Raw genomic sequence first — 26,085 nt, forward strand, 5'->3', positions numbered from 1 at the left:
AGCAAAAGAGAAATAATAAATTAAAAAAAGCCTGAAGCCCATAAAATCTTAAAAAATCTACATCAGTTTAAAATAAATCTGTTTAAAATCTGTGACAATGTGTTTTTAAGACAGCAATGGTATAAAACAAGGCCTCAAATGTCATTTTACTTACCCACCTAAACTGACCTATGGAAAAAACTTGTATTAGATGGGTTTATATTAGTACCTGAACTTCAGCATCCTTATATGAGCCTACCTTCTGACATACTTTCTTCCCAATTTGTAACATTTTTATTATACACAATGTGAATTTCTATCATGTAATAGCTGTGAAAGTAAGATCTCCTGAACCTAATTTCATACTGAAAATGAGAAATATGCAACAAAGACATGCTAGAATATGTTTTCACCAAAGACAAAGGATGAAATTCTGCCATACCAAAGGCAATGGCAGCTAATTATTGATATCAATGCCAGTCTTTTTCTCCATATGTAATTTGCCTTATTCTTTAAAAATTTCAAAAAACCTCATGGCAGTATGACATTAGAGGTCATATTTATGGGTATTATTTTGTTTACCTTTATTTCTTTTTCCATTCTTTTGACCATTTGAAGTGTTGTTTCCTTGCCTTTTCTCTTCTTCTCTTTTCTTCATCTAAAATATTTTAATATAAGAATCATAATGAAAATAATGATTACAGTTTTCTCAAAAACATGGTCATATATCACTATTTGATGAAAAATTGTATTATAAATCACAAAGCTAGAGAAATCAAAAAGGAATATTCAAAAGCCCAAATCTGGATTGTAAAGCTCAAGGTTCTTCACACTGCAGAAATAATCAACTTAGTAATTTAGTTTAGGAAATCTGATATATTTTTGCCCATTTCTCTATTTTCAAAAAGATAGACTAAAGATGAAACAAAATGAAAAATAAAAAAATCTCATTTAGAGAGTAAGAGAAGAAAAGGGGAAAAGAACAAGGGAATTTTTTTAAGAATAATTAATGAGAATACTAAATAGTCTCTATATCAATCTAGAACAGTATACTCATTTAGAGTGGCACAAGGTCAGAATTGTTTATATCTGGCTGGCAGAAATGGGTGGAGAATTACCCGCAGAACCAGAACTTGATGACATGAATATGATGTGAAGAATAATTGTCAGTTACACTTTTGATTGTAAAGAAAAAATTACCATTTTTTTTCAAACTATCTCATATCCTGATCATTATTCTCTGTGTGTTCGATTCTAAAACATTTCCACAGATAGCACTCTATTACCGTTTTTAAATTTTTTGAAAGATTTTTGTGACTCCTTTTGACACATAGCATTTCTGACCACCCTGCTTGACTACACTTTAATCAGGAAAAAATGAAGATTCCCTTGCAAGAAATGATAGTTGCATGCCTCTTCCGAAGACAGTCCCTGTACAAGGTACACATGCAAAGGACAATGCCTCTTAAGAGAAATTAATAAGAATCGAGCATCATTTACCCTAGGAGGCTTTTAAAATCTCCACTTAGGACTGTCATATTGACAAATTATGTTGTAAGTTCAGAGAATTTTATGTATTTGCTTCGTCTATAATGAGAATTTCACAGCCGTTTTGAAGAACTAAAGTAAATTACTTACCTCTTCTCTTATGAAACATGGCTGAAAAATGGTTATGACTTTTTTGATATGGATTTAATTAACTAAATTCTTATTTTGGTAAAAAAAATCAAATTCTGATTGCTAATTATGCCTTTTGCAGCTTTGTTGGGGATGTACTTATTGCACATATTTTACTTTGATTCTCCTATTGTAAATACCAAAGTCAATGTTTCAGATTCACATTAGATGTCGATGTTTCATGTTTACTTTAAATGCATACCCTCATGCACAATTTAGAGCATCTTTTGTTGTTGTTGTTGGGTTTTTTTGTTAGAACAATGCATACCCCACTGGGGAACTGTTAGCTACTTCTTCTTGATTGCTTTGTAATGATGCAGTTTTTGAGAACTTACTTAGTGGCCTAGTAGGAAATTTCCTTAACTTTATTTTAATGGTAAACAAATATCTTAATTTTTGTTTTCTCTCTGCTTAAGGGTATTTCTTTTAATGTATTTAATCAATTTCAGCAAAGACAGAAGATCTAATGTTTGAAGAACTTTAGGGATTTTACAAAGATGAAAACTGTAATATAGCTAACAGGTTTTTCTGGCCCTGGAAACCTGACTTAATAAAGCCTTGTGGGAGCTCTAACTTCAGGTAAACAGAAGACTTGCAGTTGCATGGTCTGTTTTTCCCATTCACCACTGGTTTATGTGTGGAATTGTAACATTTATTTTACGTGTGTTAGAAGCGTTTATTGAATTTTCACAGAATTTGAAGGGTATGCTTGGCAGTGCTTGAGATAAGAATTAAGGTGGCATGGGTTTTATTGTACAGAATTGACTTTAGTTACAATAGTAGCTCCCTGAAAGCCGAAACAATCAACACAAATGTTGGACAAGGAAACCACTGCTACCTGTGGAAGAATAAAATGAGATCTGTGTTAAAACGGTGGCTTTTTTCCCCTTAATTCAGTTCGAAGGCTGGCAATATCCTATTAAATCAAGCACTAATACTGCACCTGCTTTGTCACAGGGCATCAGTATTGCTTCCTGCTTGTTTACATGGGAGATACAGGTGTGTTTATATATTTTTCTTTACTTATTTATTATGTATTATTAGGTATTATTATGTATTATAAGCACATAGGTCATGACATCATGCTACGTTTTCCAGAAGGAAAAAACCCGCCAGCTACACGATAAAGGATGCAGCAGAAAAGTGAGTGTTAAGTCTGTGCTAATTTCTGTCAGAAAGATGAACTCTACTCCTAACTACGGGCCTCCTGGCCAGTTCCTCTGCTTCCTTTGCCTTCACCTCACTTCCCCAGTTAGCACTTTATTAAATACTCACAATGCGCTTCCGTCCCTAAGCAGCTTCGCTGTAGCTTTTAGCTAATCACGCAAACATCTTCACTTCCTCCACTCCTGCTTCACATATCAAAGAGGTCTTGAGAAAAATTACATTCAGACCCTCTAATTTTTTTTAAGTGGTATCTTGAGGCCAAGCATGGCATCACATGAGTGACAGGAAGAAGGATACTACTAAACTTAAAAAATAAATTAACACATTGAACAGACAGTTCAGTATGTTGCTTTCTTAAAACTTATCTTCTGTAGCTTTTCAGCAGACCTTATTCTATAGCCATACACCGTTACTTCAAAGCTTTGTTTTTCAAATGCCCTATCCTCAGCTTATGTAAACTGTCGTAATTTCAGTGGTTTCATTGAAGTGCTATTAATTTGCTTTAACTTAGCAACCAACCCAAAATATGAAACTAGAGTCAGAATATGTAACTTTCTGTAACTTGATGGCTCATTAAAAGTTAGCATGTTTTACAACTGAAGAAAATAAATACCACTCAAGAAAAACAATAATTTTAAGGGACCATCCAAGGAAAGAAAAATTTTCCTTTCACCACAAAATTTCTGTGCTTGAATAATGTTCTTATAAAAATGAAAAGAATGCCAGCTATCAGGAAACAAGACAGAACTGGAGTTGCTCGTGGAGATCTTTTTTCTCCCACAGTGGTGTAATTCAAGATTTATACAAACTTCAGTGCAAAGCACGTTACAAAATCGCTATGATAGGTTATGAATATTTATGGACTCAGGAAAAAAGTACAAATCAAACATATTTTTTTTTCAAATGAGCTGTATAATTATAATTCCTTCCAAAATAAATAACTGTCCTGTCTCTTTCTTAAAAAGAAAAGGAAAAAAAAAAGAGAGAGGAAAAAAAACCCCTAGAGTGATTACTTCCTAACAAAACCTCTGACAAATAAACTGTCTGGGTTGCTAAAATAATGGGAGGCTACATGGAACATAAATAATACTTAGACTCAGAAAACTGTGGCAAACAAGATTTTGAGTGAAACCTGGCAACCACTGAGGTATACAGGAGCTTTCCCTGTGACTATTCTGGGAGTAGAATTTGTCACTTTGTAGTTCTGACTTCATTATTAGTGGAAGAAATGTAATTTCTCAAGGTTTACTGTGTCTTCCAGCAGGCTTAGTTTCTTATTTTCTTCTCTTGTTTGAAAAGCATACCAGCACCTCCAAGCACCTTTTATTGGAATATACCTAGTCTATGTAAATGAACCTGCAAACCATAATAACTAAACTGTTTCTAATCAGCAATTATACTAACTGAAGTACAGCAGCTGTAGTGGCAATATAGTACATTCAGGTAAAGTATTTCAGAAAGCTGGGCCAGTTAGTCCAACTTTGTTAACTAATATTGAATATATTTAAGATTTCCCAGAATTATTGAGAAAAACCATAGCTAAACTTAAATAATAGTGATTAAAATCATTGTGACTACTGATAATGTCAAGGATACACACACATCATGGTTGTTTTATTTATTTTAAAGGGATAGCCACACGTTAAAAGTATGATCCCACGGCGCAGTGTACTCTAGAATGGTCTTAATAACCCAGCAAGATTTTAATAACCTAACAGAGGGGTACAGAATAAGTACCCCTACCCTGTGAAAAACTTGTCCCACATTGCTCCCAATTAACCAATTGGCACAGAGGAGCCCCTAGGAAAAGCATTTGTTCTTTGGTGTAGTCTCAAGACCAGTGCCCTCCCCCATATTTTTCTAGAAGGGTAGCTAGGAAAATAGCATTAAGAGCATGATAGGGCTTCCAAACCAAATCCCAAAGCACCACTTCCTGTAGGGAATTCTCAGCATACCCCTCCTCTCCATGGAGTACTCAAGGAAATGCCGGCTCCAGCTGGCTCTGCGTGCTGCACATAGGCAGCATTACCAAGTATCAGTGCTTCAGCACACTGGGCTGACATGAAAACTTTATTCCTAATCTTGCCTGGAATTAGCATTTTTTACAGCTCCTGACTTGCTAGAAAAACAAAATAACACTGAACTTTGTTACCTGGAGTCAATGAGAATATTACTTGGTCACACAAGGACAAATTCTCTCATTTCAATTCTGAGAAGGAAATGGATTAAGATCTTTATCTTCACAGAGTGAAACACAAATATTTAATTCCAGCTTTCATGTTATCATCCTGGCTTTTTGAGAACAGTCACTAGTATAAAAATAAAAAGGATGTACCCACAATGAGAAGAAATATTCAGGTTACTTCTTAAATATGGACAACAATAGCTAGAAGGAGAAATTAAAAGCCTCACAAGATCTTCTGTCTTCAATAATTTAATATTGCAGCAAAGTCAGTCAGTGGCTGGAAAACAGTAAGTTGAAATGCCATAATCTGAGCAAAAGAAAAATGTATGCTACTCTTTTCTTTGTTATCAAACACACGCTTTACAGTGTGAATCAGTTTTACAGATGGATTGATATGTTTACAAGGTTTCCATGAGAAGAGGAGCCCCAGCTTTCCAAACTGATACATTTTTCTAAGTATTCTTCAACATCTCTATGAATCTTTAGGTGCTTCAAAACCTTCCTATATGTGATCTTAATTCATTGACCTTTCCTTTGAGTTAAGTCAGAGAGTTTACTTTGTAAAAAATATAGAAGTCTATACAACTTGAGGCTGAGTAATGCAGAGGAGAAATTTCACATCAGTTACAACTTGCAGCATAGTGCTATAACAAAGCGTTATAAGGTGTATGGGGCCAGAAACTTCCACGGAAACATCCTCCATCTGAAAATGATCATTTACCAGAGCTGAAATGGTGTGTGGGAACATGACCACACACCATTGTTTTCCTGCCAGTTTCGTCATGGAGCTTCTCAGGAATTTTCTGGGTCTGAGACACCTCAAGATATCCAGGACTTGCAGCTCCAGGACTGCAGTATTTCAAAAATTTGCCTGGAGCTGGCTTCTGAAGCCAGATGGTTCCAACGGCCCAGCTCCCATGTTTTAGCATGGTGCTTTACCTGGGAGCCATGCTAATGTAGGTTTCCAACCTCTAGAGAAGTCTACAACCTAACCTCAAGATGCAAATTTTAAATCTGATGACTCGGAATTGACTTTTCACAATTTCACTTCAGCCCACTGAACAGAGGCATTAGGAGGAATGCAGCGCAGATTTATCCATCACTAATTTTTTAGTATTAAGTGCCCTGGTATAAATTTGATTATAATGATTCTTAGCATTTTAATATAAATTACTTCAAAATGTTTGCAATGTTCTCATTGTTCTTATAGACTGATGCTTTGATCAGCCCTAGTGTTAACTTATACGGCGGAAAGATTTTTGGGCTAAAGAAGTCTTTACATATCACTAAATACCACCGTCTGGATCCTTTAGGTGCTTCAGAAAATCGGTCAAATCTCATAGTTATTCTGTTCATGGTTCATTTACTAAAAAAGACTGAAAGGTTATGATAAACCAGTATTAGTTCATCACTCCATAGCTAATAATATTATTAATAATAACAGCAATAGCTGCAACAGATGTACACTTGTACATTAGAGATGGGATCTTTAAAAGTATAATTGTTTTGATAATAAACATGATTCTTGTATTTTGAAAGAATCATTTTTTAAAAAAAGAAAAAAGAAAGAAAGAAATTTCCAGCTTACACCACGGCACTATTTGCGAATTAACAAGATGCCATAGCTTCTTCATTCTTTAAATGTTTTTCAAGTCACAAAGGGTCTTACATAGGAAAGGCACGAAATAATAAACTTTCTTATAGCTGCTATGATATCTTTCTGTCTAAAACAAGCAGCATAAAAAAATTAAGCATCATTCTAATATTGTGCTTTTAACTTTGCTTCACCAGAAATTGTTAGATTTCATTCATGAGAAAATTACAAAACAGGTATGTGATAATTCATTCAGCCCATATTTACAATTCTTTTCCTGGTTTCAGGTCTCAGCAAAAGTCTCAGCAGCCCTTACCCTTACACATGAACAGAGAATTTACACTGGCCTCCACCCACAGGAAAAGTGCTTTAATGAGTGAACAATTGTATCTTCAATGTAATAACAGTCATTATTCAATGATACACCACCAACTGAAAAATGGAAATCTGGCATCAGAAATGTATCTCTTCTGTAGAACTTTGCAATGTTTCACAAGATACTGTGGCCTTCTTAAAAGCTTTAATTTAATGAAAAATACCATTTTGGAATGGCTTTATTTTCACTCTGGGGCAAATGATATGATTACTTTTTAAAACACTCCTAAAATTTTCAATTAGCAAATCAGGTAGTATTGTTAATTATTGCATAAGAAAAGAAATGTTAAAAATAATCCCATAGAAGACCTAATCTGTTGAACAAAAGTCTGTATGTAAAGCATATTTCAGTGATTGCAAAGCAGTGACAATGTCCGACAAATGTAGCTGTTGAACATTCTCAGTTTGAGAATGCTGTCTAATCTGGAAATGTTAATTCCTGTGTTTATATATTAAGGACTACTCTCTCTTACATACTAAAAGGAAGTCCAGTGCTACAATGTCTTAACAATGGTATAAAATAATTTCAAGAGCTTTTCAGCTGTTCAGTTAATACCAAGGACAGAATGAAGAAGGAGACTATGTTCTGAAAAGTCGTACTTGCATACGGGACATAAAAAAGGAAGAGAAAGCAACAGATTATGAAGGCATGGCAGAACTAACCTATGAATCAGGGTAAAAATTTAATTGATATAAGTAGGAATTGGCCAAAATACCCATAAATTTACAATTCCATACATCTTCCTAACCTGAAAGACAGCATGACATTTTGAAAGAAAACCACCAAGGTAAACTAAAAAAGAAACCCCAAAGTATTATCTGTTTTTTTGCAAATCAGTTTTCAACTCTTTTGCCTCTGAATTTTTGGATTTATTACTAATAAATTGTATCGATTGCAGTAATAGACAGTATGCAATGTAGCATTGGCTCTTCAGCTATATCAGAAGAAAAGTACTGCTGAAATTAAGTGCTGAACAGATATGCCAACTTTACTATAATATTAATTGCTGATGCAGGTAAACCACAGATGAAATGCTGCCATAGTAATTAGATAAACATGATCTGTTTCTTTGAAAAGACTGCCAGGTATGGAAATATAAATCTGGATTCAGAAATAACTGTGAAAAAACAATTTCACTCTTTTAAGATTATTTTCATTTCTCTACCTACTGTGGCCACATTTTGTAATTTTGCCATCATTTGCAGTGATTTTCGTAATTTGTCACAGCTATTCTGCAGATTTGTCCATCATCTGATATGATATTTTTAGTGCATGCAGAACTATGGTAGCTAAGCAACAAAAAAAATGAGGACTCAATGTTGTCTTAAAATGACCATATTCTGTGTTTAACAGGTGTTTGAAATGGGCCCTGCTCATAAAATTAAACCAGATTTCCATGGGGTGACCAAGCTGTCTTCATTCAGCTGGTGGGACTGGATTATAAATATTGTGGCTTCATGTTTGGGAAGTGGAACAAAATGTTTATTCCACATCACGGCTGCCCCTGTTGCACAGAGTCTCTAATTCACCTTCAGGCTCTGTGGAAGATGAAGCTTCCGCTGAGGGGGGCATGATGTAGAGCACCCTGGGCTTCGAGGCTTCCCTAATCAAGCCTTGTGTACAACCTTGGGGTAGCTGTGCAATTTTGCAGTCTGCCTCAGGAGAAGAGACAGTATGATATAGTTTTGAGGTGTTTATCACCAATGCAAGTAGTACAGCAAGTACTATGAAGAATTAGGAAAGAGAAAATAGATATGTGAAAGACATGGCTATGATCAAATGTATAGAAGATTGCCACAAAGAAAGCAAGTATCAGACAATGCCCACATCCACTCAGGTTAGAAGAAAAAAGAAAAAAGAAAAAAAGAAAAAAGAAAAAAGTAAAAAGGAAAAAAGAAAAACAGAAAAAAGAAAAAAGAAAAAAGAAAAAGAAAAAATACAAAAGAAAAAAGAGAAAAAAGAAAAAAGAAAAAATAAAACCCCTACCAAAAATACATACTTTTGCCATCAGGAAAGATTAAATTAAATATCAGAGAACGATTTCTAACTATGATGATCATCAATCTCTAATGATAAAGAAGGGGAGCTTGTAATATCTCAGTCAGTGGAACTTACAAAAACAAATTATATAAATATGTCAGGGATATATTAAGTCCTGCTTAACAGCAAGAGAAAGGACCAGCTTTCCTTAAGTCTCTTGCAGCCCTAAATATCTATGAATAACATACAAATCTAGACTGACTTTTTATATTCATCTGAAAAACTTATCTGAGTAAAATTCTTATATTGCAGAATTATATAATTTACTTATATGAAAGATCAAACAAGTTTTTTTTCCATGCTATAAAAATACTGATTTTTTTCTTAAAACTACCTGACAGGCTGTTTTTGAGAGTTTATAAGAACTCTCTCTGTAGATACATATTACAAATACTAATAATTCAAATGGTTGTGGGAGAAATCTATGTGAAATTCATGACCAAAGACTGAAAATCTTGGTTAAAGACAACCATGCTGCTCGTAGTCCATATGCCAACAATACTGTCAGTTTGTGCATCACACTTTCACCTCAGCTTGTAAATTACCTCATTGCTGATCATGAAACTGCCTCAAAAGCATTTCCCATTTTCATCACTGTTACCTGCTTCTGACATCCACTAAAATCAATATTAATTTTGTTATTGATACAAATATTACCTATAATTAATTTGTTCTGAAAAGTAATGAAAAAATCTTCTGATCCTTTATTCCATACACACACTTTTAAAAACCTACAGTATTTATATACAGCCTGTCAAGAAATAATCATTAGCAAAGTAGGTGTGGTTTACTAGGAAATAATGCAACAATATGAGCTTTTAGATGTGATAATATTTGTTGTCAGATGCTTTTCTGCTTTGGTCACTCATGAAAAGTATATTTTAGAGAACTGAGAATTACATGTAAATTCTTGAGCTGTGTATTATCTATTCCTGTTTTTTAAAACACCATCAAAATGTCTCAAAAATCTTGAAGGATACACTTTCTACAATAATTCTTTATGAAATGTTAAGCTAATATGCATTTTTATTTTTATTATATCACTGAACTGTTTATTTTATTTCAGGCAGACATTTAACCACTGCCTATTCAAGACTGGTTCACTCTGTTGCTGTAAGGAATCACTACAGGTGTTCAGTATGGATCCCAGCAAGAAGGGCACTCAGACTTTGTAAGGTATTGATTAAAATACCACTTATAAGAGTTAGTATGGGAAGGAAAAAGGAGATAGCAAAGATAACCTTACATCCCCTCAGATACTGGGAACCTCAAGTTACGCAGCATCAAATGGGCCTGTAGTCAGGGCAGGCATGCAGTGCAGATCCTGTTCATGCTGAGATTCACTGTCATTATGGTCTCTAGAGCTCATATAGGATTTTCTTGGAAGTAAACAATTACATGAATTTTTACTCTAAAGCAGAAGGATATTCCCATGAAAACATGCTGCTTCACTTCAAGATGAACACAGGGACATGCCGCTGGCATCATCACCAGGTGCCAGGTGGGAGGCTGGATCAATGGGCTGAGGCCAATTGTATGAGGTTCAACAAGGCCATGTGCTGGGTCCTGCACTTGGGTCACAACAACCCCATGCAATGCTACAGGCTTGGGGACGAGTGGCTGGAAAGCTGCCCCGCAGAAAAGGACCTGGGGGTGTTGGTTGACACCCGGCTGAGTATGAGCCAGCAGTGTGCCCAGATGGCCAAGAAGGCCAATGGCATCCTGGCCTGTATCAGAAACAGTGTGGCCAGCAGGAGCAGGGAGGTGATGGTGCCCCTGTACTCGGCGCTGGTGAGGCCACACCTCAAATGCTGTGTTCAGTTTTGGGCCCCTCACTCCAAGAAGGACATTGAGGTGCTGGAGCGTGTCCAGAGAAGGGCGACGAAGCTGGTGAGGGGTCTGGAACACAAGTCTGATGAGGAGCGGCTGAGGGAGCTGGGGTTGTTCAGTCTGGAGAAGAGGAGGCTGAGGGGAGATCTCATCGCTCTCTACAACTACCTGAAAGGGGGTTGCAGAGAGGTGGGTGTTGGTCTCTTCTCCCAAGTGACGAGCGACAGGACAAGAGGAAATGGCCTCAAGTTGCGCCAGGGAGGTTTAGGCTGGATATTAGGAAAGATTTCTTCACCGAGAGAGTGGTGAAGCATTGGAACAGGCTGCCCAGGGAGGTGGTAGAGTCACCATCCCTGGAGGTGTTCAAGGAACATGTGCACGAGGCACTGCGGGACATGGTTTAGTAGCATGGTGGAGTTAGTTGATGGTTGGACTTGATGATCTCACAGGTCTTTTCCAAACATAGTAATTCTGTGATTCTGTGATTCTGTGATTGGCTGGCTAACTTTACCCTGAGGCCAAGGATATGTGCATCACAGCACAGGCCAGTGCCTATTCAGGTTAACTGTTATGCAGATTACTCCTCGGTGTACAAAGGTCTTCCAACCAGGACCATTACAATTGCAAACATCATGTTAATGTGCAGCTGTCAGAACAGAGGCTGTATAAATTGCCATCACAGAGCTCAAACCGAAAACCTGCAGAGCCAGAATCTAATGAGCTGGTCATGAGAAGTCAACTTCGCAATTCAGGGATACGATGATCTAGTGATACAAAATCGGGTTCTTTTATACAAAATAACAAGAGTACACTGAAAATAAGATCGACTTTAAAAAAAAACAAACACAACCGAACCAAAACAAGCAAAACCAAAACCAAACTTACTTTCATTCCCAGCTTCTCATCCAAAGTTCCCTGGTCTTTGCAAACTTATCTTACTTCTTTCTTTTTTTGTGCTTAGGTTTTAAAATGCTAAGCTTAACATGAATACATGTAATTTTAGTAGAAGAAAGAACCAAAGCTACAGCTTATTAACTAGAAAATAAAGTTATTTCAGTAAAATGTAACTATAAAATTTGCTATTAATTACTCGGTATTTATGCAGGCAAATAGCTGCCATAGGCATTTGACGTCTCATGAACAGCAGATCCTGCCTGGCTTTGGGAGCAGACATGCTAAATACAGTCAGTCGCCACTAGTCAGGAGGCCATGCGTTGCAGAATCCGAACTCGGAAAGCATTCACTGACAGTGCCACAGTAACTTGCTAATAGGGACTCACTGCAATACACCCACACCTCTTAATCTGTGCCTGGCCAAATTGAAGGTTGTCTAGGACATTCCATATAAAATCTTCCCTTTATTAACAGAGCAGCATGATACTTTAATGATACCAGTCTGTGCTAAAAGATATCTCTTGTCTTCATGCTACAACAGACAACAAAGTGTCTTGCTTAAAGCAGCTAAGAAGTGCTTGAACCCTTAACAAACCTAATTCATACTAATTCTATTCTCAGAGCTAGTCTACAAAGTTGCATGGATGGAGACACAATGTTAAGTGATGTCAACTTACATTGGAGCATTTTTAAAAAATTTTCAATTTAAAAGAAAGCAGACAACAAGGAATTAGAGTTTCTGTAATCTTTAAACTCAAACAAACAGGAGATCACCACCTGAAGAGTTTTGGGGAAACAAAAAAAATATCTTCTATCTCTACAAACAACTTGGAAAGACACAGCAATTTTATTTGCAATGCTAAAACATTGCAGCAATCCATATACTCTTCTGTCAATAGCAAGTAAGCAAACATTTTCAAAATACTTTTTGAGCTAGCGACGCTGATTGCACATCTACCCATCTTTTAGACGTCATTGTTTCCTAGTTTCCTAGGAGGTATACATCATGTAGTCCAGCCAGCCAGTTTAAAGATGTGTAAATACTGCTGCCATGTAAAACCATATTTCAATATGTTATGAGTATCACTCAAATACTATTATCTCCTAATGCCGTGGCTTTTTCTTCTCCATCACGCTGGCAACAGAGCATTATGGCTGCAGTGGGACGGACATGCTGATGACAGCTGTCCGTCAGGCAATATCACCTGCCTTTTCAGTATCAGGTCACTGTTTCCAGAGTTTCATACAGTTCACAAATATCTTCTGAAATCTTAGAAAGCTGTTAAAACATTGCCCAGATCTCATAGCAATTGCCATGTTTAAAGCCATCTGTATTTATACAAACCAAGCCAGATATTAGAAAAGAAGTCTATAATGTCATATTATAATATATAATATAGAATATTCATGCACTAAGTATAACTAATGCAGCAGGTAACACCAGCCCTGTATTAGTGATATGAAAATATTCAGGCACAGGTATGTCTGGTAAGTAATATTAATTATAGCAACATATACAGCAACTTTAAAAACAACTTACTATGTGCACTTCTGTAAGTTAAAAACCACATGCCATCAAAATAATTTATTTTTATGCCCACTGAATACAGTCAGCAAGATGCAGTTGGCAAGAAGTATCCAGATGGATTGTTTGCCATAAGTAAACAGAAATGAGATCAATTCTTCTGCAAGAACATTGACCGTTTTACAACTTCTATTCCTTCATCTCTTTATAGGACAAATTGTAAGAAAGTCAGCTTTATTTACTGAATTTACTGAAAATATTCAGCTGAAAAGCTGCAATACTGAACCAGAAAATATGTTGTTTATATAATTAAAAACAAATCACATTTCAGACAATGCAGTAACACCTAATAAACAGGAGGAAAAAAACCTACTTAAGCTGTGGGCTGCAATGGAGAATGATTTACATAGAAGAGTAGATAAAAATATCAAGCCATCAGATGCATGGGTGGCCACTCAACAGCAAAAATTCAGGATATGAGTTTCATGCTAATGGATAGATTTTTTTATTGGACAGCTTGTCAAAAAGTGACAGAGATATGAACGCGTCCATAAATGCAAAATCTCATTTTTGAAGAATGTTCAACAGCATTGAGAAATTAATTCAATACAGTAACAACCTAAATATCTGGGAACAGTGGAAACAGATGGCACTGGGACATTAGAGCATGTTTAACACTATTACCTATAAGTAGGCATCACTATTACTTGTAATGAGACCTCCAAGCACAACTACATTGCTTTTCTCTGCTTCACTGCTGGCACTCTGACTCAATTCAGAAGGGCTTACCAGGGAAGAGTAAGGCATTTTCTCTCTCTCTTTTCCTGCTATCCATATGGAGGATATGAAAGGAAGGTGCACAAAGACCGAAAGGCTATGTACATGCTTACTGACAAAACAAGAGGCAGTATACGTTGGTAAATGTCCAAAGACTGTGTATAAATGATGAATAAAGCCAGATAGAGACATCACTTTATTCCAAGAGGCAAGATAACAGAAGAGAAAGAGAGAGCTTGAAGGACTCCTAAGAAGGATATGGAAATCACCCCTTCCAAACTGGAAATACTGAATTTCCATGAAAGAATTGTTGTGTTTGCTAATAGGTGAGAGCCCTAAAAATATGAAAGATCTACAAATGCAAATGTTTGAAACAAATGTTTGAACAAGTCCATGAAACAAGGCCTTGTCTCCAGTATATCAGACAGGGCTCAGCAGTGTTCCACCTGCTGACATGTAACAGTCCTTTTCTCCTATTGACCTTAAATTACAGTAATTACTCCTTCATCCACCCCTGGGGAAGCAGAGGTAGTTGACTCTGCACTTAATTTATAAAGGTATAGCATCACAGGGGCAGTATTTCTTTGCCTTGTGCTCCCTCAACTTTCCACCTGCTGGCACCATTCCCTACAGGTATTGCCACTGGAATATCACCTTTTGGCACTTACACAGTACAGATAACTACATTAGGAAAGGCATCATTGAAAGAGAAAGGTCCATTTATCCCATTTCCAAGTACTCATTTACTGGCCTGCATAAAGAAGGAAGCTTTCAACAAGAGCAAGTTTAAGGGAAGCTATGAGTGGAAAGTAATTTCCATACATTATTTTTCAAAGAAAGTGATTTTAGACAGCAGGAGGAAATGATGAATCTTGCATGCAATTTACCCTCCTATGCCAGAAATAATGAAAACTAGGACAAGCTGTTCCACAAAAGGATTAGACACTTATCCAAGATTGGAAAACTGTCAGTATCTGTAAACATTTTCAGAAGTTTACACTACACCTGGGAATCCGACTATTTTGAGGCATCTTGGCAGATATGCTCCTTTTCTTATGAATCATTTGAAAAGGTCTAGGAGATTCCATTTCCACAACTTGTTTTTTACAAGAAAATTATTAAAATGTCAGAATGCATATCAGCAAATGTAATGTGGAAAACAGATGAGAAGATTTCTTTTTACCAAATATAGGGAATGTTAATTATATCCTTGCAATATTTTCTGCAGATCAAGAAAGCAAACGTACTGGGTGTAGGAGGCAAGGTTTTGGCAGCAGGGGAGGGGCAAAGATTCCAGGGACTGCCTTGTGCGGGACATAGCCAGTGCCAGCCACTTCCAGCTGCTTCCAGCTGGCTCTACAATGGCCCCACCACAGGCCACAGCTGATCCCACCAGTGAAGCTAGTGGCACCTCCGGGAAAACATATTTAAGAAAGGGCAAAACTTTGCCCAAGGAGGAGGATACAAGACCAAAAAATAAGTGTAATGATCAGCCCTGCAAACACCAAGGTGAGAGAAGAAGAGGGGACAAGGTGCTCCAGGTGCTGGAGGAGAGATTTCCCTGAAGCCCTTGGAGACACCATGGTGCAGCAGGTATTTCCCTGCAGCCCATGGAAAGGACCATGTCAGAGCAGATATTTGCAAACTGCAGCCCATGGAGGACCGACCCTACACTGGACCAAGTGGATATGCACTGAAGGAAGCTGCAGCCTATGGAGAGCCCATGCTGGAGCAGGTTTATCATGGAGTGCAGCCCATGGAAAGAATCCACACTGGAGCAGGGGAAAAGTGTGAGGAGGAAAGAGGGGTAAAAAGGAACAGTTATGGACTGGCCACAACCCCCATTCCCCTTCCTCGCTGCACTGCTTTGTTCAGGGGATGAGGTAGAGGAGTTAGGAATGAAGGAGTAAAGTTGAGCCTGGGAAGGGGGCAGGGAAGTGGGGGGAACATGTTTCAGGTTTTGTCTCTTTGTTTCTCACCATCCCACTCCATTTTTAATTGGCAATAAATTAAACTAATTTTTCTCAAATCAAGACTGTTTTGCCCATGATGGTAATTGCTAAGTGATCTCCCTGTCTTTATTTCAACCCACAAGCTTTTCTGTCTTATTTTGCCTCCCTGTCCGGTTGAGGAAGAGTGGGAGAGCAGCTGGGTGGGCATCCGGCAGCCTGCCAAGGTCAATTCACCACAGCAAGAAATGTTCTTTGTGTCTTCTTTTCCTAGGGAGTCTTTTTGTTTTATGGTCCTTCCATATGTGTCACAATTAACATTTTATTCCTTAGGTATTTTTACCAATAATGTGTTGCAAGTGCAGTATGCATCATAGTGAGCCTAATCTGACTAACTCATGTAATAAAGGCTGTGAAGAAATGTCACATTCAGCTTTATGTGTCTTGGCAGCCAGAATATTAGAGTTCTAGTCCTTAAGAACTTTAAATCTCATTGTAATATGACAAAATTTTCATATTGTTACTACTACCAGTAAATATTTTCAATTATCTGTATAGCAACACTCAGCTAAAGCATGCCTCACACATAGGGACTTGTCATGACTCAGAGGCTAGCTTCACAGGTGACCATGTGCTATGTCTTTTGAAAAGAATGGTACTTTTGCCAAAAAACAAAGCAAGCATGGGTCTGGCCAGCATTCAAAACATTCAAATCTCAGAGCAATTTGTGGCAGATTGTGGCAAAAACAAACCCTCAAGACAACTTTGCACATTTTTGCTGTTTTTCCAAATTAATCCTTAGTTACTCAAAAAGAATATAAAAATCACCATATAAAAGATCTGCAAACATGCAATGTTCCTTGCCAGCTGGGTATCAAATGCCTTATAGCAACATCACCACAGAGCTCTGCATAGGCTAGTTTTACCTTTTACACTGCTTCTGATACAGAATTTAGGAGACACATATCTATACACAGCTGCATCCTACACTGAGAAGGTACTCCTCACTTGAAAAGTAAGGAGAATTATTTTGCTAACACACAACTTCAAAATATGGAGATTTGTAAACGGCTATGATTTCTAAACCAACCCTACAAGATTTTGCAGATAGGTTCTTGGCTTTGGTGGATACGCTCTTGGCAAAGCAACAGGTAAAAAAACTTACTTTATTTGAGTAGAAAATATGTCTGCCTATGACTTTTTTTTAAAACTTAAATGTACTAATTAGGCAATTAAGAGTATGCTCAAGATAATAAATACAGGTTTTTCCTTATTATTAAAATGCTTAACAAATGTAGCCACAGTAATGAAGAGAGTCAATGTTCTCACAAGTTTCAGTCGATCATTTTGTGAAAGCAGACTTGAACTGTGAAAGTTGTGGTAACATTGTGGGTAGTGAAAAGAAGCTGAGTTTGTAGAGATGCTGCCTTAATAATTCAAATCTCTATGGGAAATGTATTTTGCCCCTCTTTCCTGTGGACACCGACCAGGCCTTAAAATTTCCATGCTAAAAATACAGCAACCAAGAAAAAATATTTAAGAGACTGATTTTGTGGTTAAAATATCAGAAAAATATTTAGGAGACAAAAGTATAATTCTTAAATATTTTATTTTGAGCAAAACATTGAGCGGCACGTTTTCAAAAATCCTCAGCAGGTCTCAGTCATCGTCTTGTGAAAGAACCTAACGCAGTAGGCATCCAGACACAGTTTAGCCTGGAGTCATACAGTCGTACACTATATCCAGTGTGTTCATCCATTCCCTTAGTCTGAGCTGCATAGGCTGAGCCTTTTCTTGAATGAGCAGTCTGCAAGGGTCACTCATGAAGAGGTGGTGATGATTTGGCATACTAATGTCAGCTAGTATCCCAGCATATGAAGAAATTACTCTGTGATGTCTTCTGAATAAACTGTCCACTGAAGTACTGATCGTTTGTGTCAGGGCTACAGATCCTTTTGTTATAGGATTTCTGTTGTTATAGCTCAGAAGAAACAATCATATGAGTGGCATAGCTAATTGTCAGTTCTGACAACTATATGCCACCTGTCAGAGTTCTACTGCAGTCTGAAATTAATTTATTTGGTTCCTGTCTTCAAGTGCTAATTAACTTGCATGTCAGAAGTGACTGCCTTTCAGCATAAGGAGAAGCAATCTTAAATAACTGATGTATTGGGTTTGCTTGTCATGTGTTTTTTGATAAACTGTTTTACATACAGATACACAGTAGCTTGTGAAATGATTTGACTCTTCACACAGAACTGAGTCCTAGACAGAGTCAAACTGTGCTTCAAGTTGGAATCATTGCTGGGTTCTAGAAACATTTAATCACCCCTGAGACAGGCAGGTAGATATAAATATCTGTGTAACAACTAGTCCGCTTGTCTTATTTTCTATCCAGTATTTTGGAAGTATTAGTCATACTCCAAACTTAATGTCAAACTTGAAGGACTTGGACTAATGGATTGAAAAAATATTCAGTATTATATACATCTGCAAGTTCTTAAGTCAACATTTATGTCTGCTTTCTTTTAATGTGATGTACTGGGTCTGGCTAAGACGGAATTAATTTTCTTCATAGCAGTCCATATGGTGCTCTTTTTCAGATTTGTGACTAAAACAGTGCCAATAACACACCAGTGTTTTGGATATTGCTGAGCAGTGCTTGCACAATATCAAGACTTTCTCTTTTTTCCACTCTGCTCCTACAGCAAGTAGGCTGGGGATGGGCAATAAACTGGGAGGGGACACAACCTGGACAGCTGACCCAGATTGACAGAAGGGATAGTTCATAACATATAATGTCATGTTCAGCAATTTTTATTGCTGAGGGGAGGTGGGGTTGGGGTAGGTAGCCATTGCTCAGAGACTGGCTGGACATCAAGCTACTTCTAGGACATGGTAAGTGATTGCCTTTGCAACACTTTCATCACTTTTGTTTGGGTCCCCCCCCAGCCTTCCTCTTTTGTTTGCTTATTAAACTATCTTTATCTCAACCCATGAGTTTTCTCACTTTTGCTCTTCCTATTCTCTTTCCCATCCCACAAGGAGTGGCGGGAGTGAGCAAGCGGCTGAGTGGTGCTTAGCTGCTGACCAGGGACAACCCACTACATGTGAGTCTATGCAGCATGTGATGCCTATGATTAGTACCTTCTGACTCATTTGTTGTTCGAATTCTCTCAGTGTTGCAAAAGTAACTCCCATGAACACTGAAAAATGTCAAAGAATGTGAAAATCTCTCTAGATTTTAAGATTCTGAAATTTCTGATAGTTAAACCATAAATGAGATGGCACGGTCCCCTGGGTCAGAGTTTCGAGTGCAGACCCAAATGCCTGCAACTATTTGCCATTAGAAAATCAAACTTAAAAAACCTCACCAAAACCAAAGCCAAACAGGTCAGAGAATATGATCTATTTGTTTTTACATATCAGGTCCTAGTCTGAAAAAATCAGAGTAAAACTATGGTACATTAACAGAGTAAAATGAAGGTATAGCATGAACAGATCACAACAGCTGTATTCAAACAGACTGAAAGTTTACCTGTGACAATTTCCTCCCCTCAGACAGTGGCCACTGGCTGATATCTAGGAAAAGACAGCATGTGGCACGATAGAGATAACTTTCCCTGTTACATTCTCCTAATGTCTAAACCCAGCAGAACTTCATATGTATGCCATTTTTCATGAATTTACCTAATTGCTTCCTTAACCTATTCACATATTTGGTCTCCAATTACACCTGTCACAAAGACTTCCACAATATAAATAATTCGCTTTGGTTGTTTCTGGCATGGTAATGCTAGTCTGTCTTCAGTACTATGAATACTCTTTAAACCAGATTGTTTTACCAAAGTTGTATTTCATATGCTGCATTCAAATTTTCCCTTTGCTTTGAGAGCATTCTCTAATGTATGTAAGTGTTCATTGAACTGTTTATTGGGTTTTAAAGACTGATCATGTTCAGAGCATTATATGTTGCAAATGATTGTAATTTCTGAGTGACTACAAAAGCACCACGACACTTTTTGATGTGTTGCATGCAGCTCTTCCTCAGAAAAAAAGAGAAAACCTAAAGAAATGAGAAGAAAACAAAAAACCCTACCAAACCCCAAATTTCAATGGAGGATCTGTCAGATATTTGCTGATGGATATCAACAGTAATAATTTTAACACCTTTGCAAGCCATAAAAATCCAGTCCTAGAAGAGCTATACTGATTTAAATTTTCATTTAGAAGCATCGTGCTGGAAAAAGGGCCAAATTCTTCCCCAGTTTCTTTTATATGCAAGTCTGTTTGTGCTTTCTTCATGCCAGGAACTCTTCTTCCATTCCAATTTTATTGTCATTTCCTGGAAGTTCAAACCGGCCTTTTTCACTGGAGTTAGCTTTTATATGAACACAGCATGCTGAGAATCTAATCGTAAGAAAAGCTTTGAATGGATACTTATTAAAGCCAAATGATAGTATGTTGAAGAAATTAAAGATTTGAGCCAATTATATAGTATGGCTACTGTGAAGTGTTTCAAATACAGCTTCAAATGCATACTGTTCCATAAGTTTATCCTGTAAGTTTAAAATACAATTTGCATACATTAGATAGATGTATTAGACTTTTGCCTTGACTGCCCCCCTAACATTTCTGATAATGCCTACATTAACGTAAGGAGAACTATTAAGCTAAAGAGATAGAAAAAGCCAGACTCACAGAGACCTGATGAAATCTTCAGAGTGACAAAGGCATACAAGAATCAAAGATATTACCCACCTCCTTTGCAGGCACCAAAACCATTCTGATTCTACTTACACATGTTGGAATCAAAAGACAAAATGAATTTTGAGTTATCTGCTTAGTAGGTCAACACTTTCTGTTACTTGGAAATAGAAAATAGATCATTAAAAGGGATGTATCAGCAGGGGAATAGGTTGAAAGTGCTTTAGGAAAACCAAAAAGGAGTAGATGCAAAGCTGCACAGAAGAGGAACCCTTCCACCTCATGATCACCCCAGCATACACTGGACCATATCCTACTGGCAAGTGTGTAAAAAACTCTTGGTTGCCAGAAAATTGGGTAAAATTTGTGTACTGTTACCAACAAATTTTGAGTAATATGACTTCCATGTTGCCATCAATTTTTTATTTCCCCCCTTTTTTTTTTTATGGTGGGAAGAATGTCTCTGGTTTGTAAAAATAAGTAAGTCTTTGTTGAAGAGGTGGAGAAGTTTCTCAATCACATTATATATTACAGCTTAAGCTGAAGACCTGAGTGAACACATTTTTCTAATGACTTAAACCTAACCTTCATCCCCTGATTCTCTAATTTCACATAAAAACAGAATTTGAGCAGAGCCAGCCCTGCTAGACAGACAGAATCACAGAATCACAGAATCACAGAATCACTACGGTTGGAAAAGACCTGTAAGATCATCAAGTCCAACCTGGAGGAAAAAAAAAAACAAAAAAACCCAAAAAAAACCAAACCAAAACAAAAAAAAAAACCCAAAACCCACCACACAACAACAACAAGCCACAACCCACCCAACACCACACAGCACCATGTCCATCAAGCTACATGCCACAATGCCACATCCACACGCTCCTTGAATACCTCCAGGGAGGGTGACTCTACCACCTCCCTGGGCAGCCTATTCCAATGTTTCACTACTCTCTCAGTAAAGAACTTTTTCCTAATATCTAGCCTGAACCTCCCCTGGCGCAACTTGAGGCCATTTCCTCTAGTCCTGTCACTAGTCACTTGGGAGAAGAGACCAACACCCACCTCTCTGCAACCCCCTTTCAGGTAGTTGTAGAGAGCGATGAGGTCTCCCCTCAGCCTCCTCTTCTCCAGACTGAACAACCCCAGCTCCCTCAGCCGCTCCTCATCAGACTTGTGTTCCAGCATACAGGGAGAGATGGTAGTGTAATGCTTTCTAGTGCTTTATTTCCTCCATCATGTCCCCAGTATATATAATTGGCTGGCATATCTTCATCAATATTACATACTGAATTCTCAGCAGCCTTCATGAACTAAAACACAAAGAATTAAGTGTTTCCAAGATTTCCTGAAGACAGATTTGCGATGCCTTCTGCAGATCTAGAAAGGTTACATAATAATTTTGAATTAGTATCAAAAACCCATGGAAATGTAGAAGGTAGTTTTATTTTTATCTTGGGGTAGGGAGAAAAGGAGGAGGCAGAAGCAGGGTGATAAGGAAAAAAGACTTAGCTTAGGCTTTCTGCCAAGTCTTAAATCCCTATTGTTTTAAATCACACCAGGGCTATCATATGCTCAGGTTATGTACTGTGTATTGGTCTCCTTACTCAAATATATTCTGCCAAATGCAGTTTTCAGTCATGAGTAGTTCTGTCATCTGGTAGTCAACTGCAATGTGGCATTAATTATACTGTCAACTGCTAATATTATAGATTATTTTGCAAATAGCTACAGCTGCCTTGTAAAAATTGAATACATACAACATTTATGTATCTTTTTTCTACTTCTACCATTTTATGCCCATATAGGAATGGGCAGCAAATGGTAAAATTTTCTTCCTTCCTTCTTTCTTACGGCTGGTGTCAATCTGGTCCACTACCTTACATCATGGTGTAAAATTAATAGAAGTGCATGCATCAGGTTCAACAAATTTTATAGAAATCCCTTATCGTGACTAAGTATTGTCATTCAAATAATTTTTCAAACTGAATTAGGTTGTTCATGTACAGTCTTTTGATTCATATACATTTCCTCAAATGCACTTAAACCGGAATTCATCACGTTAAGGTCATGACGCTCCTGCAATTTGGTTTTTACAGAAGTAGCTTTCATTAACAACAGGGTGATGGCCTTAGCTTTGAGTTTTCTGATTTTGTCAGTTTGTGCTACAATTTTAATGAGATTTAAAACTCCGCTTTTCAGCATTACATTCTTTAAACAATGTTCTTAACAGCTGCAATTTTTTCTGTGCAATCCATTTACAGTTCCTAACCCTTTCTTACTGGCCCAGCGAAATATAGGTTTTTAACTCTCTGACGTCCTTTATGAGATGTAGTTATAAATGTTTCTGTCCCAGTAATGCCATTTAGTTTGATTAATATGCAGTAATCACTGCAGACAGGTTTCATAGCGTTGTATCAAATGACACGCATGAAGCAAGCATACTAGCAGTAACCCTAAAATATCCACTAAGCAGCACAAGAGAATATACTGCCACAATTTGCATTCATTTCACTCATTGTTTACCCTATGTTGTTCTAAAATGCTTGGTTTTGTGTAAACTCAAGCTTATGTTTAGGTGTGAGAGCAGATGGAAGCTAAAGTTTTAGTAAGGGTGTCTTTTTAACATGCATACAGAAGACAAAACATTGTCTGACGTCAGAAACAGATGGAAACTATTACTGTCTATCACAATATAAATATTACTAATTTCCTGTATCAGAAATCTGGCAGGACTATACATAACAATTTTAAGAAACATCCAGCTATCTAAAGCCTGTGGAACCATGAGACACTTACAACTTATAAAACATCAACCAAAATAATACAAAAAACTTGCTGTAAACCTAAAAAATCTATTATCAAGACACAATATATATTTTCCTATGTATTTGAGTCATCATTTAGAAAGAAAAGGTGGATCAGTCTGATTGGATAAGTCAGAGCACATCTTTTACTGATAGAAAAAAAAGCTGACAGAGTGTAGGACAAATGGAAGGATCAATAGTTATTTTCTAGCAAGTGCTGAGATAGATTGTACTTTTCAAAAAATCACTGTATTTTGGAGAAAGTTAGTTTGGGTAAAAGTTATAACCACCAAAGCAAAAATCCAGCCTCTGAATGCATACAAAAGGGTGCCCACACATTAATAGCAGTAAATTATTAAATAAATACTGTTAAAACAAACATGTCTTTTATGTTCACTATCAGAAAAATAACTGACAATGTGAATTAAAGGCATAAGTGCCTTTTTCACTTTTCTGCTACACTTGATTTATGTATTTGAGATCTCTAAATGTGTTTCTTGTACACTGGTTGCACTTCTTTCTAAAGTACTCAATTAGCCTCCATACTAGAAATCAGGTAATTTAGTTCAAAGTAATCTTCAGCAAAACACAGTCCAACCTATTTCTGTGGTTACGAGAGCCCCTGTATTTTCTTTGTTTCTCCTTTCATCTTCATTGCTTTTCTATAGTCCTTCTTGCATTATATCTAGTGTAAACCTAATAGGATCTTTACACAAAGTAAAACTAATAGCCTGCAACTCCTGCTTTGAGTTGTGAAAGCTGACAGAAATATGGCTTGAAAGTAGAATCCAGTTGAACACAGGCATCTTGTCCATAAGGTAAACTAAAAATAGTGATTTTTTTTAAAAACTTTTCATGAGTTATTTGTAGTACTGCTGCAGGCAAATTAGACTCAACTTGGGGAATTTAACTTAATTTATTGCCAATTAACATAAACATTCAATTACTGATTCGAGTGTTGGGAAGCAAAGAAGACAAACATTTAAACACAGAGGGAAAACAAGTTTCCACCCCCTTTCCCAGGCTCCATGTTACACCAGACGCCCCTCCTCCCCCCTCCCTGTCGCCACACCCCTATTACAGCCGTAGGTAACACTCCATCCCATCGTGAGGTGATGGTTGGGGCCAGGGCACCACGGTTTCTCTCTGTCGCTCCTTGTTCCTTCCTCTTTTCTTCTGCTGCTCCTTCCTTCATAGTTGTTTCCTCCACTCTGGAGGGCCGATCCCCAGGCTCGAGTCCCTTTGGGGTGGTATCAGCTCCGTGCTGGAGCCCCTCCTGCTGCTCTGGCATTGGTGGCGTCCTTTTTTCTTTCAACATTTTGCCTTTTCTTAAATACATTTTGCCAGAGGTGCCACCTGGAACTGGCATGGTACAGTCCCTGATCTCCTCTCACAGAGGCCACCACTGCAGCCCCCCAGCTGCTGAAATAATGCCACCTACACCCAATCCAATTGCTTGGGGAACATGGACAAAGGCCAAATTCTGCAAGAGAATTCAAAAGTAAACCAAAGAAGTGATAAGCAAAACACTGTAAAAAGAAAATAAATCAGAACACCTTAAAATGATGACACCAAGTTGGGAGGGAGTGTTGATCTGCTCAAGGGTCAGAAGGCTCTGCAGAGGGATCTGGACAGGCTGGATCGATGGGCCGAGGCCAATTGTATGAGGTTCAACAAGGCCAAGTGCCGGGTCCTGCACTTGGGTCACAACAACCCCAGGCAATGCTACAGGCTTGGGGAAGAGTGGCTGGAAAACTGCCCCGCAGGAAAGGACCTGGGGGTGTTGGTCGACACCCGGCTGAATATGAGCCAGCAGTGTGCCCAGATGGCCAAGAAGGCCAACGGCATCCTGGCCTGTATCAGAAACAGTGTGGCCAGCAGGAGTACGGAGGTGATCGTGCCCCTGTACTCGGCACTGGTGAGGCTGCACCTCGAATGCTGTGTTGAGTTTTGGGCCCCTCACTCCAAGAAGGACATTGAGGTGCTGGATCGTGTCCAGAGAAGGGTGACAGAGCTGGTGAGGGGTCTGGAGCACAAGTCTTCTGAGGAGCGGCTGAGGGAGCTGGGGTTGTTTAGCCTGGAGAAGAGGAGGCTGAGGGGAGATCTCATGGCTCTCTACAATTACCTGAAAGGGGGTTGCCGAGAGGTGGATGTTGGCCTCTTCTCCCAAGTGATGAGTGACAGAACAAGAGGAAATGGCCTTAAGCTGCACCAGGGTAGGTTCAGGCTGGATATTAGGAAAAATTTCTTTACTGAGAGAGTGGTGAGACGCTAGAATAAGCTTCCCAGGGAGGTGGTGGAGTCACCATCCCTGGAGGTGTTCAAGGAACGTGTGGACGAGGCATTGTGGGACATGGTTTAATGGGCATGGTGGTGTTTGTTGGTTGATGGTTGGACTTGATGATCTTACAGGTCTTTTCCAACCGTGGTGATTCTGTGATTCTGTGTAAAGGGTAGGATTGCCATGTGAAACATTTCCAAGTTAGGAAATGCTAAGCAACTTCAGACATACTATCTAGAGATATTCATTATGACGCCATCAAATATATTTGACATATTACTGATAAGTGAATTGTAT

This window comes from Gavia stellata, chromosome 10 (assembly GCF_030936135.1).
Source record: "Gavia stellata isolate bGavSte3 chromosome 10, bGavSte3.hap2, whole genome shotgun sequence".
In the NCBI taxonomy this organism is placed as follows: domain Eukaryota; kingdom Metazoa; phylum Chordata; class Aves; order Gaviiformes; family Gaviidae; genus Gavia; species Gavia stellata.